Below are 12,872 nucleotides of genomic sequence, written 5' to 3' on the forward strand. Positions count from 1 at the left end.
GTATAGAGACCAGGTTGGTTTTTAACACACGCTGTCGCCAACGGTGAGTGCACACTGGGGCACTTTTAAAATCAAGCCCCATGCCAAGTGCGATTTGGAATGAAATAACACTTACAAAATATTAATTCCGATATTGGACAAAAATAATATAATTCACCCTCCCGCCGCAGTCCATCTCTCATCAAAAGCACCATCCCCCTCCTCACAGAGGGCTGACCTTTTCATCCACGGACCAAAGCAAGTTGCCAATCAGCAAGCCTGTTGACGACACCATTTAATGCCAGTTTCTCTCTTGCTCATTCGAAGACACACAGGACTCTCCCCCAGCAACCGCTCAGCTTTCCTCCCCGTAGGATGGCTATGAGCAAGGACACCAAGGCCAGGAGTGTTTGACCTATTTTAAAATATGCAACCCATTGTAATGAAACAATTACCATATCACACTTACAGCTCTGATTATTCGTACACGAGAGCTTCCATGACTAATGATTGCTTGTGAAATTAATCTTTCTAATTTCCATTATGATTTGAGTTCACTTGATTAATTAGCCTCACGATTCACACGTCTATCCACCTCTAAGTTTAATTCCTAAAGCATGAAATGACGTAAAATGTCTTTAGGGGAAAGGGACTTCAGATTGCGATTTTACTTTGGTGTACTGAACAAGGAAATTAAATTAGAGGAGTGGCGATGGAACTTTGTTTTCATTCACACACTGCCCTCTGGTGTTGAAATGTCTACATTGCATGTTAACACGAAAACCAAAATCGAATGCAATAGGTTCATCATCTCTTGCACGTGGGAAGGTCTGTCTGTTCCAACAATTATCTGCCTCATCGAGATCTGGGGTAAATGGATGAAACATGCAAACGGCTATAAAACCGAATGCCTTCTGAAAGCACCATGGAAGCCAGGTCTGTGTTGAGAGGACACAGACTGTCCAAGAAGTGAAATCTCTGGGTACCCACAGGCTGGCTTCGTTCCTCCTCGATTTTCTTCTTAGGGCTCCAGTGTTTCTGCAGGAGTTTTGACGAAGGAGATGCTAGCGAGGACTGACGCAGGCATGAGGAGCCATGCATCCTCTCAGCCTTTTCCTTCCCCGGGTCTTAGGAGAAGATGGTTGGTGATGTGAACTCACGTTTGTGGAGGATTGCCACGGGTGTCCCGGGACGATGTCTCCCTGGGCAGCTGTGATATTGGCTGCTCTCTCACCAGGTCACTCTGGGGGGTGCCCCCAGGGATGTGCCCAGCGGGCAGGCTGGCGGCTCCGGGTTCCCCACTCTCTACAGGGAAGATGCTCCCGGTGCTCCTGCTGACTGCTCCCTGGCTGCCCTCAGAGCCCGAAGCTGACGGCTCAGGTGCACACTTCTCATTCGGCAGCACCGCCCCAGCCATTTGTCCTCAGAGATGGGAAAAGGGATGTTTGAAAGGATGGACACGCACAGCAGCGCCAGCACTGCAGTTTCTCTCAAGGTCTCAGATGCAGGGAGAAGAACATTTGGCTTCAACTGTGATTAAAATAAGTTTCCTGAAAAGGCGACGACCTCCCATCATTATTATCTCACGTTCCAGTATCCATGTGTGTGTCTTCATGAAAAAGTCACGTTGTTCCCTCCTACATGAATAGGTACTCAGAATAGGACCATGCGACCCGGTACATGGCTCAGAAAACACCGTTTGAATGGGTTGTCTCTCCGTCTGGGATAGACAACCAGTTAATAATAAGCTGAGCTCGGGACCAGGACACTGTCTTTCTTCAACGAGTCCCTGATTTAAAAATGGCAGCTTGTGTGTGAATTTGCTATAAAACAAATGAAGCTCAAGTTTCAGTTTTCCGCTCGCCAGTGCCCGCCCTGGGCCCTGAACCTAACCTTAAGTTTCAGTTTTCACAAATCTGGATTTACTCTTGTCTGAGCTAGCGATGCAGCCTTGCTTTAGAGAGCCTTTTTTTTTTTTACTATTGAGTATTTATATGGTCATTTAAATAAAGCCTGTCTCTGCTCTGGCCAGTTTTCTCAATGGTTAGAGCATTGGCCTGTAGCCCAAAAGGGTGGTGGGTTTGATTCCTGGTCAAGAGCATGCACCTCAGTTGCAGGTTCCCCAGCCTTTGAAGGGGCATGTGTGGGAAGCAATCAATCTCTCTCTGTGTGTCTCAGTGGTTGAACATTGACCAGTGAACCAGGAGCTCTTGGTTCTATTCCCCGTCAGGGTACCTGCCTGGGGTGCAGGCTTGATCCCCAGTAGGGGGCATGCAGGAGGCAGCTGATCAATGATTGTCTCTCATCATTGATGTTTCTCTCTCTCCCTCTCCCTTTGTCTCTGAAATCAATAAAAATAAGTACTTGTTAGAAAAATAGGTGTGTGCTGCCTGTGACTTCCAGTGGGTCCCCGTCGGTCCCTGTCGGCCCAAGTCGAGGACCTTGCAGGCGGGACGATCTGGGGAAACCCTCCCTCCGAAGCCAGGGCCTTTGGGCTTCAGCAGTTCCATGCGTTCCAGGCTGCAGCACCGCCCACAAGCTGTCAGGACCAGTGCGCACTCAAGGGCCTGTGTGGCAGCGGACAGCTCTGCGTCCGGAGGCTCCCACACAGGAAACACGCAGGCAGGTCTGGAAAGGACTCCGTGGTGTGGGTTTGGCAGGGACGGGGATGTAGGCGCCACAGCAGTCCTCCCCACCATTGCCTTCTCTCTCACCCATCTCTCCGGAATCCTCCTTTTTCCTGCCCCACAGCTTCTGGCAATATTCCACCAAGAGGCTTTTCTGTCACCCAGGTTCAAGAATGAAGCGCCGCCGAAACCGGTTTGGCGCAGTGGATAGAACGTCGGCCTGCGGACTGAAGGGTCCCAGGTTCGATTCTGGTCAAGGGCATGTACCTTGGTTGCGGGCACGTCCCCAGTAGGGGGTGTGTAAGAGGCAGCTGATCGATGTTTCTCTCTCATCGATGTTTCTAACTCTCTATCCCTCTCCCTTCCTCTCTGTAAAAAAATCAATAAAATATTTAAAAAAAAAAAAAAAGAAAAAAAAAAGAAAAAAAGAAAAAAAAAGAATGAAGAGCTGGGCCGGCATGGCTCGGTGGTTGAACATCGACCTATGAACCAGGAGGTCATGGTTTGATTCCTAGTCAGAGCACATACTGGGGTTTGGAGCTCTGCCCTCAGTAGGGGGTGTGCAGGAGGCAGCTGATCCATGATTCTCTCTCATCGTTGATGTTTCTCTCTCTCCCTCTCCCTTCCTCTCTGAAATCAATGAAAATTTGTTTAAAAAGAAAAAAGAAAACCTAGGCCAGGCTGCTTCCCACACGAACACTCTCAGGTTACTATGTCCCCAACAAGTGGAGGTTAGACCTCCCACAGGGAGAGACAGCAATGGCCTGAGGGGGTGGGAGGTGCAGAGGGGGGAGCTCACTGTCTGGCCACACGTGAGGCACCGCGAGCCCCATGTGCTCACACGGGAACATGCCTGAGGCGTTTCCTTACTGGTTGGAACATCAAGAAAGAAAGACCGAGGCACGTGTGATATTTAACTCCGAATCCTACCTCTCCCTTACCGGGCTGCATCACCCGCAGCCTCTCCTGTCAATGAAGTGGCTGAAGCTGGGGTGCTGCCAAGACGCGCAGCGGAGCCGCGTTAACCGCTCTCTCCTCCTTGCACGTCTGATCGAGTTTAGAACAGAAAGGAGTCTGCTCGCCACCAGAGTGGTCAGAGGGAAGCAGCAGCCCGCTTACTTGGGGGGTTGGAAGGAGAAGAGGGCTCTCTGGGTCCCAGCTGGTCTCTGTGGAGCTAAATGTGACACCTGCTGCTGCGGCTGGGTCCTCCTCTCTGAAGAGTTTCAGGGGTGGTCCTCCCTCACATCACCATGCCCAGAGGGACAGAGGGGCGGGTCCTCCCTCACATCACCATGCCCAGAGGGAGGAAGAGATGCCACAGATGGTGGGGGTGACCACGAGGCAGGAGACCCGAGTGTGGAGTGCCCCAGGGGCCACCCGAGGCCGGGTCTCTCTGCGGGAGTCACCGGGCCAGAGGGAACGCCCCTCGGGTGAGTCACCAGCGCCACAGTGGTTCTGGGTGGAAGGGCTTGCTTCTCCCTCCACCTTTAGCTCGTCTCATAGATCGTGCTGATAGAGGAGGAACAGTTCGCTGTCCCGTTGTCCTCCTGCCACACGCGTGCAGGACACAGTTCTGATGGAACACGTATGCAGTGGACACTACAAACTTCGTAACCGAGGACAGCACGGAGCTCTGCCCGTCAGAGTGGCGGGCGGAGGCAAACGCCCTCATCTGTGGCCCCAACTCTGAGTCATCTGCGAGCACGTCCCAGGCCGGTCCCCGCACCAGTGGCTGCGATGGAAGGGTGGGAACTGGAAAGGCGCCCGCGCTCCGGCCACCCCTGGCCCAGCTCCGGCCTGGGCTCCGGCAGTGTGAGCAGCACCGACACTCGTGGCCCTCCCACGTGGCTCCCACGGGAGCTGAGTTTGAGCTTCATCCATTCCCGGGTCCCACCACGCACTGCACCCACCTGGAACCCGCCCAGGCCGAGGTGGCCAGAATCAGAGCTCGGTGTCATTATTCCTCACCTGAGGGTATTTTCCCACTGATTTTTTTTTTTTTTAAGAGAGAGGGGGTAAAAGAGGGAGGGGTGTAGGGAGAGAGAGAGAGAGAGAAAGAGAGAGAGAGAGAGAGGGAGAGAGATGAGAGAAACAAATTGATCAGATGCCTCTAGCATGCGCCCCGACCTGGGGCCGGGTATCAGACCTGCACCCAGGTACGTGCCCTTGACTGGGAATTGAACCTGAGACCCTGTGGTGTGGGGGCTGACACTGTAAACATTGAGAACACCAGCCACGTTCCCTTGGTGATTCACCCTAGAGTGAATGATTTCATCAGATTTTTACATTTTTTTCTGAACAAGGGGAGAATGAATAGGGCAGACAAGGGAAGTCAAGGACAGTAAGGGAAGAGGAACAGAAGAGAAGTTCAGATCCTTTGAGCCAACCGTGGCCAGACTTACATCTTTGCCCAGTGTCACCTTGACCTTGATTTATACTCCAAAAGGCAGAGACAAACCAGCACACGTTCCCTTTCACAGACACCGTTGTTCAGGAAACAGAGACTCCCTGCCATCACCAAGCTCTCCCTCTGGGACACAGCTTCTATGAAATACTTCCGCAAATTCCCCTGTCAGCCACCAGGGGGCAGCAGCAATCCAGTTTCTGGTCTGGCGGAGGCGGTGATGAGCTAGGGTGGCTCTGCTGTGTTGAGGTAGTGCACTGGCCCTACAATTCTGCAGATTTAGACTGAAAAGAGCATTCTTCTAAAAGCTCTACTGATGGCCACAGATGTTTAAATGGAGGGACAAGAAGAACACACATATTAAGAACATTTCATATACAACACACATTCAGTCTATGAAGGGCAGGGAAATTGTGACATGTCCTGCCACCTACTACCCTGTTTCCCAGAAAATAAGACAGTGTCTTATATTAATTTTTGCTCCCAAAGATGTGCTAGGTCTTATTTTCAGGGGATGTCTTATTTTTCCATGAAGAAGAATACGGTACATTTATTGTTAAATGAAAATAAAGGAAATTTATTACCTGTATACGGTACGGTAGTACGGTAATTGTCAACACAAACCAGACAAACTGTGAATCCTACAGTATCAAGAATTTACTCATTTATTCAATGACAATCATGTCATCATCTTCTGGAACATCATCATAACAATCCAATTCCTGAATTTCCTGGTGAATTTCTTGTGACTCCATTTCTTTCAGAATCAGTGGACCAAATCTCTCATGTTTAGCCTAGGGGGGGGGGTGCCTTATTTTCGGGGGGATGCCTTATATTTCACTCAGAAGGAAACTTGTAAGTAGATCTTATTTTCGGAGGATGTCTTATTTTCAGGGAAACACGGGTATGTGTCAAGCCCTTAGCTAAATGCCCTGCATGTTATCTCATGTGATCATCAATACAGACTGTGGGGCGGACACTATCGCCCCCGTTTTACAGAGGGAAGCTGAGGGGTGATGGATTAAGTACAGCTTGACGTTTCAGAGACGTAAGTGAGAGAGGCAGGAGAGGAACTCGCTGTGACCAGACAAATAGGGAAGAAGTTCAGATCCTTAGCATCACCCTTCGCCAACCTCCATGGTCTCTCCATCCATACCGTCGGCCATCCCTGGCCATTGGGAGCCTCGGGCACTGGCCATGTGGGCTTGAAGGGTGGCCTGGAGCTGGGTCACAGTAGGTTCGGGGGCTGAAGGGAGAGGGCTGAGAACCACCAGCCAGACAGCAGGAGTTTGATGGCGAGGGAACACGATGGTTGTTCATGCACCTCCGTCTTGTGTCCCAACGCTTGTCACAGGCAGAAAGGGTCCGCAGAGCTTTCTACACGTGAGCTGTCTGGCTCCGTGGGAGACGCTTCTGGAATCAGAGGAGCCTGGCTGGAGAGGCATGTGTCCTGGAGAGGGGATGGATGCTCTTCCCGAGGGTGGTAGAAATCTGAGCAAATGACAGGTGTTAGTTTTTTAAAAATATATTTTTATTGATTTCAGAGCGGAAGGAAGAGGGAGCGAGAGACAGAAACATCCACAATGAGAGAGAATCATGGATTGGCTGCCTCCTGCAAGTCCCTCACTGGGGATCGAGCCTGAAACCCGGGCATGCACCCTTGACCGGAATCGAACCTGGAACCCTTCAGTCCGCAGGCCAATGCTCCACCCACCAAGCCAAACCGGCCAGGGCGATGGATATTCTTTCCTGTCAGGGTCAGTGGGAATATTGACTCCTGGAAGGTTCTTCTACTCATTGCCTTGTAACTAAACAGTGCATGGAAACCTCTACTTCTCATCGTCTCTTTCTCTCATGAGGTGCCATGAAGACATATCTCCCCATACTTCCCTCTCCTCTCCTCCCCACACGTTCCCCAACTCTGGCTGCTGACCCCTTATTTGTACGTGGTCAAGGTTATTCATTCACATTCTCTTCTCCAGTGGCTAATACTCATGGTTGTGACAGAATTATATGGAGAGTATTCACTACAGATCAGGGGGGGAGACATGTCATGTCTGTGACTAACCTCACATCCTCATGAGGGGAATCATCAAGGTCATGTGGATCCTTCCTCTGACAGGTTCAAAGTCACACCACATTTGCTTTATTTGCATCTGAACCACAGTTTTCATATATAATACATACACACACCCTACATAATAAAAGGCTAATATGCAAATTATCTCCTCCACTGGGAGTTTGACGGGGGTGGGGTGGGGTGGGGCCGACTAGCCAACTGCCTGTGGCCCCTCCCCCTGGCTGGCTGGATCCCACCTGTTGGGACTCATACACACACACACACACACACACACACACACACACACACACATATATATATATGGTTCTATTTTCCTTTCCTGTTCTGACTGAGTGTTGGAACAAAACATGCCGCATTTGCCACACTGGCGGGCAGGATCCCTGGCCCACAGAGTCTGGGTGGCGTGGGGTGGCCCCGTGGATTTGCTCTGCATCTGCCACGGGGCTTTCTTTGTGCTGCTCAGCTTGGCTGGCTCTCTGTGGGTTAGTGCTCCGGTTTCCTCTTCAATTGGAGTCACTTTTGTCTGTTGTTGAAATACCTTCTGAGCTATCGCTTTAGACCCCGTGCCCGGGGGTGCGGGACACATGTCCTCTGGGCTTCGGATGCTGGGGTGTCTTCTCGTCATCTCCCTCGATTGGAATTTCCTGAGCAACACGTCCCCAAACATCTCTCTCCACAGTGTCCGGTGCTTCCACATTTTCATCGAGTGCTAAGTCCCAGGCGTTTGTGTTAGTTTCGCCTTATGTAACTTCTGCTGGAATTATTGCAGTGTTATCTTAAAGTACTTCGAACAAGAGAGATTATATGAGTTGATCATGGTCTTATGTGAGTCTTGTTTGGCTGCTTCCAGTAAAAAATGGATCTTCTTTCACTTTCTTTACATCAGTGTTTCCCAAACTTTTGACATACGTGTACCCCTTCTATAATTTTCATAACGCTGAGTACCCTTCGTACTCATGAGAACGTAGAATTAGGCGTAGCTAAGCACGGTGCAGTGCATATCCCCACCAAACTCTTCCCGTACTCCTGGGGGTACACGTACCACACTTTGGGAAACACTGCTTTACGTGTTTGTAACACCTGTTAGGCACTGACCCTACCCCCACCCCGCTCCCCTCCACACACACATGCCGTGTCGTTAGCATGAGGTTTTCAGGCAGGGTTTTAAAAGCTGTACTTCTGTCATCATGTGGTGAGCCCCAGGTTCACAACCCACTCAGAAGCAAAGCAGTTGATGAGAAAACTGTGCGGGGCCAGAGCGAAGGAGCCACTGGCCACAGGGCCAGACTGAGGACATGAAGGCTTCCCAGCTGCTCAGCGGGAACGTGCATCTGCGTCAAGAAGGAGCCCTTAGCCACCGAGACCGTTCCCACGGCTTTAGAAAACTCCCTTTTCCTGCGACAAGACAGAGACATGCTTCACGTGTTTTATTTATGTCCCACCCATTGCTGCCAACAGCATAGACCTGTAGTCGGCAAACTGTGGCTCTTGAGTCACATGCGGCTTTTTGGCCCCTTGAGTGTGGCTCTTCCACAAAATACCATGGCCTGGGTGAGTCTATGTTGAAGGAGTAGCGTTAGAAGTTTAAGTTTAAAAAATTTGGCTCTCCAAAGAAATTTCAATTGTTGTCCTATTGATATTTGGCTCTGTGGTCTAAGGAGTTTGCCGACACTGGCCTAGTCAGCCGTAAGCCTCCTGCCTCCAGAGCAGAGGCTGCTGTTAAACGAAACGGTTACAGAAGAAGCGCACAGACCCTAACATTGCTGTGTTTTTCTTTCTGACACGCCTGCGTGGCACAGAGTGGTTCCTCGGCCTCCGCTGCGCCTTTAGAGGTGAGAGGCGCCGTGCACGCTGGTTAGGACGCGGCTCCGGGGGCCTGGTTGCCTGGGTTCAAATCCTGCCTCAGCGCCCCCATAGCCGAGCAATACTGGGCCTGTGGCTTCAACTTCCGCACCTCCTCTGCCTCTGCCCCTGCCCTGGGAAATGAGGGGGGCAGGGCAGGGGGGCAGCAAGTGGCCTGTGAGAGCGGCTGCGGGGCCCTCGCCAGCCCCCCTGAGTGCTCACAGCAGCATCCGTGGCTCTGGGTTGGGGGGGGGGGGGCGGGCTGAGCCCAGGGCGGTCCTGAGGCCCTTAGTGTCCAGAGAGCGATGAGGTCCCTTTGGGGTGGTGGAGGGGAGTCCAAGGTGAGGCCTTTTTCAGAGCTTGGGTCAGGGTGGGGGGATGAGGGGTGGAGAGAATGGCTCTGAAGTGGAAGCAGACGCGTTGACGTGGGACCTGGTCTGGGAGACACGGTCACACTTAGGGGTTCCTTGGAGTAAAGCGGTGCGCACCCCTGCTTATCCGCCACCAGCCGACCAGGACGCTGGGAGAGCCCCTTCTCCCCACCTCTATCTTCCAGAGAGGGAGGCACGACGGGAGTGTAGGAATGGGGACTCCTCACACAGTAGGGTCACCTGGCTGATGCCCCTCCTGAAGACGATGCCCACTGTGTGACCCGCTGGCGCTGCCCCCAAAGCTCTGCAGACCTGGGCCCCGGGCCCCCCAGGACTGAACGCTCACAGGGCGTCTCCCAGGTGCACTGCGCTGTCCTGACTCTGCCGCCCTCACGCCCTGGTAACGAAGCCAAGGCTGGCCGTGGCGAGCCAAGTCCAGGTGTTCACAGCGATCTTTAAGCCCGGCCGGTGTGGCTCAGGAGTTGAGCGCTGACCTAGGAACCAGGAGGTCACAGTTCGATTCCTGGTCAGGGCACAGGCCTGGGTTGCAGGCTCGATCCCCAGTAGGGGGTGTGCAGGAGGCAGCCGATCCATGATTCTCTCTGATCGTTGATGTTTCTATCTCTCTCTCTCTCTTCCTCTCTGAAATCAAACAAAACAAAACAAAACAAAAAAAAAAAAAGAAAAGAAAAAGATGCCCAGGTCCGGGGTGAGCGGCAGAGCCAGCTGTGTGGATGTGAGCATGAAAACAACATTTGTTTCTGCTCTTGACAGATCCCAGGCTTCCACCCTCCAGTCTATTTCTAGCCAGGACTGTAAACCCAACTTCTGCCCAGCTTCCCAGGCCCCCATCCCAGAACCGAATCCCCCTTCATTCCCTTTCCGACACCCACGTCAATAGTACAAGTCTAAACGTGTGTGTGTGCGTGTGTGTGTGTGTGTGTGTGTGAGAGAGAGAGAGAGAGAGAGAGAGAGAGAGAGAGAAAGAGAGAGAGAGAGAGAGAGAGAGAGAGAGAGAGAGAGAGAAAGAGAGAGAGAGAGAGAAAGAGAGAGAGAGAGAGAGAGAGAGAGAGAGAGAGAGAGAGAGCCATTGATGGCTTGTTCCCAAGCATGTGGTGAGTGTCAATGGCTCACCGTCAGCACTCAGATGGGCCACGGCGTTTTAGTGGGTCCCCAATGTGTGCTGAGGTGATGGTGCTGGGTAAAGGCACATGGCGATTCCTCCCCGACCCATTGTCTGTGTCCTGGGTGATGCATGTATGCACACAATTGCACCTCATCTCTGGGGCCACAGGAATGCTAATTTTCCCACCAACATTTTTTCTGCCACATTCTGACCTTCAGGAGCAGGTCCCACAGCTGTGGCCAGGGGGGCCTTTCTTGCCACTAGTTTTAAGTAACGCCATTTAAAAAAAATTTTTTTTATTGATTTCAGAGAGAGGGAGAGAGAGGGAGAGAGAGGTAGAGATAGCAATGATGAGAGATAATCATCGATCGGTTGCCTCCTGCAGCCCCACACTGGGGATCAAGCCAACAACCCTGGCATGTGCCCTGACCGGGAATTGTACCCAGAACCCTTCAGTCCGCAGGCTGATGGCGCTCTATCCATTGAGCCACACCAGCCAAGGCTAGTAACGCCTCTTGAGTTCATTTGTGAAAACATTCCCCACAGTCTTCCTTCTGTCTTCTAAAGTGTTTATTCCTAGGAGGTTTGACTTTCTGATTTTCCCGGATAAATTTTTTCCTAGGAAAGGTAAGAGGTTAAAGGAAAAGTAGCTAAAATTAGGTTCTCTTTCGGCTCTCCGACAGGGATTGCAGACATGGCAATCGTCGGAAGCAATAACTTAACAAATGGCTTCAGAAATGACTCTTCCCTGGGATTTGAAAGAGCACTTCATGAATCCCATTTTATAATCATGGCCTGATTCTCATGGGCGATTTAAAGCCTGAGCGAATGTCTACCCGCTTCATCCCTCAGGCGAATCTTCTGGTTAACCGTGACTGATCTGGCGCACTGAACTGAACTCTGACCCTGTAGTTTATTTGCCGATGACTAATGACCCCCCCCCCGCCCCGCCCCCCAGCATTCGGAAAGCTCATGGTGAGGAATTAGAATGCTTTGTTTTCTGAATGGGCCTGGGCTCCAGAAGGGGACTCTTCCTTCCCCGAGGAAATCAGCGCCGTGTCCTGTTAATTTTCATTATGCCTAGAGGAATGCTGGGAGAAAATGGAGTCTCAATGACGGTAATTGACTTCCCAGGGCTGATCTGAGCCAGCGGAATAGGAATTTGGAGATTTGGGTGGCCTGATTTGCTTAGTTAAGATGCACTTCAGTGGCTGGCGTGGCTCAGTGGTTGAGCGTCGACCTATGGACCAGGAGGTCACTGGTTCCATTCTGGGTCAGGGCACATGCCCGGGTTACAGGCTCCATCTTTGGGGGTGTGGGGGAGAGGGGAGAAGGGAGGAAGAATGCAGGAGGGGTGTGCAGGAGGCAGCCAATTAATAATTCTCTCATCATTGATATTTCTGTCCCTCTCCTTTCACCTCTGAAATCAATAATATATATATATGAATGATGAACTTTGACCATGACATCTAAACCATATGGTTCATCATCATATTGGCTCAACTGGTCCTTGCCCCTGGGAGGGTGAAGCATTTTGTGCGGTGTGTGTATGTCTGTCTGTACAGGAAACACCATACCCCTCAGTTAGCCCTTCTCATCTCTGAGACACAGAGCTCAGGAAAGCGGGGCCAGAGGTTGGTCCAGAAACTTCCACTTGCTCTTGGAGAGTCTCATGCTCTTGACCAAACCACAGGACCCGCTGATCCATATTGAACAAGCTTGGCTAACCTTGAGAATTTAGAATGATTTTTTTTTTTTTAATCTTTATAGTTGAAAGAATCATAGATGTCCCCTTTCCCCCATTGACCACCTCCACCCTGCACCCACTCCCCGCCCCAGGCCCTCCCCTCCCCATTGTCTGTGTCCATGGGTGATGCCTAGATGCACACAAGTTCATTGGTTAACCTCTTCCCACCCGCCCTCCCACCTCCGCCTTCCCTCTGAGATCGGACAGTCTGTTCCATGCGTCTATGTCTCTGGATCTATTTTGTTTGTCGGTCTATTTTGTTCTTTAGGTTCCACACAGGAGTGAGATCATGGGATACTTGTCTTTCTCTCATTGGCTTATTTCGCTCAGCATGATGCTCTCCAGGCCCCTCCATGCTGTCTCAAAGGGTAAGAGAGCCTTCTTTGTTACAGCAGCAGAGAATGCCCTGGTGCACAGGTACCACGTTGGCCCTTTCTGGGACTGGAAAATGGGGCCTTCCTCCCTTCTCTGTCGACGGAGGCGCGGCGTGGCAGGAAAAGGACGCAGGGCCCTGGGAGGAGAGCCAGGCTCACCCGCGCGGACCGACAGGAGGGAGGCCCAGAGGAGCTGCAGCAGGGACAGCAGGGAGCCCCGTCACGCCACACACAGCTGCTGGCGCTGCAGGGCTGCTCTGTGCATCCCGACTTGAACCCACAAGGAAGGGCCACCTGTCCACCACGGTGGGTGCCACGGGCA

This window comes from Pipistrellus hanaki (genome assembly GCF_964339955.1).
Source record: "Pipistrellus hanaki genome assembly, chromosome: 8".
In the NCBI taxonomy this organism is placed as follows: Eukaryota; Metazoa; Chordata; class Mammalia; order Chiroptera; family Vespertilionidae; genus Pipistrellus; species Pipistrellus hanaki.